General features: G+C 38.7%; 1 pseudogene; it reads left to right on the plus strand.

The window, feature by feature from the left end:
- The first annotated feature begins 567 nt into the window (after positions 1-567).
- On the plus strand, positions 568-686 carry LOC134897944 (5S ribosomal RNA; annotated as a pseudogene).
- The last annotated feature ends 778 nt before the right edge of the window (positions 687-1,464 follow it).

Genomic DNA, 1,464 nt, shown 5'->3' on the forward strand with positions numbered 1-1,464 from the left:
TTGTTTCCCCTGTGTCAGTTGAATCACCTTGTATGCACCTAAGTATCAGGGGGTTATTCTAACTAGCATTCTAGGCTGTCATTAATTCCTTATAATCAAGAAATATGGTATAATCCTCTGTTTTGAGTCACATTGAACTAATCCATATGTTATAATCCTCCATTTTGAGTCACATTGAGCGAATCCATCGATCTGATATCCAAGCCTCCACACTAGCATATATATATTTATATATACTTATAATTTTGGTTCTTTCAATTGTTGGGGCTTAATTCACGGCATTACCAATGTTTATATCAAACATTAATTATTTTTGCGCATGTGCTTGATGTCAGCAAATGTTCACCACCAGGACATACTGCACATAATTATTGAAGATTTTTGCTGTTATCCTGTTCTTTCTCTTTTTTCTGTGGACTCTCATCTACGATCCAGGGTGCACAATACCACAAGTGTGGGACCTGCTGCATCCAGCCTAACGTAGAAAGCAGATCCACATCTTATTGTGACCAATTGTCACATCTTCTTATATAGGTGCACTCTCATTGGCGTCTAACCCACCTATCTGTCTACTACCATACCACACTGCCAGTGCCCGATCTCGTCCGATCTTGGAAGCTATACGGTGTTGGGCTGGGTCAGTACCTGAGGGGGAGACTCACAGGAAATACCCAGTGTAGTAGACTTTTCATCTCTATGATGTGCGTTATTTGACACCAACAGCAGTATCACCACTTGTTTCTATCCTTCCTACAATATCTTTATCCTATGATTGCATATTCTGATTACACAATCGCTCAAAACCCTCTGAGTTCTTTATTAATAACATACACCTGTGCATTTGGTTGGTGACCAGTGGGAAGTGGGTAATGTCTCGCTACCTACCGCCGGACCTGCCCAATATTTATACATTTGACAATTGACCATATTTTGGTCTTATCAATACAGATTTTCTGTACTGGTCGGGCGGAAACGGGTGTAGAACATTGAAGTGTCTACAGCCTTTCTCATCACATTCTGTGAGACAGGACCAGAACATTCTTTTATTTTTCAATTTAATATTAATTTTAAGCCACATTTATCTAATTTTTTTTTGGATCCTATGCTGCTCAATGGGTAATCAAGAGAATTTTTTTATAATGTATATCTAATAAAGGTTATATTTTAATATCCTTCATCATCAACTAAAACGACTGAAATTTATTAATTAAGAGTGCGCCCACACAAGAGCCTTCCTTTCTTCTCCCATTATTGTCATATTGTACATTATTTGGTCATTTTTTGCAATATGTCGTTCTCCCTTATATGAATAGCCATGTCCCTTAAAATATTTTCGGTCAACGTAAATGGCTTGAACTCTCCTAGGAAGTGTACTGTGTTTCTGAGTGCCTGCAGGCGAGAAAAAGCCGATATAGCCTTACTCCAAAAAACACATCTCACTGGTTCCCATACCCGGCTTAGGGG

This window comes from Pseudophryne corroboree, chromosome 3 (assembly GCF_028390025.1).
Source record: "Pseudophryne corroboree isolate aPseCor3 chromosome 3, aPseCor3.hap2, whole genome shotgun sequence".
Lineage (NCBI taxonomy): Eukaryota > Metazoa > Chordata > Amphibia > Anura > Myobatrachidae > Pseudophryne > Pseudophryne corroboree.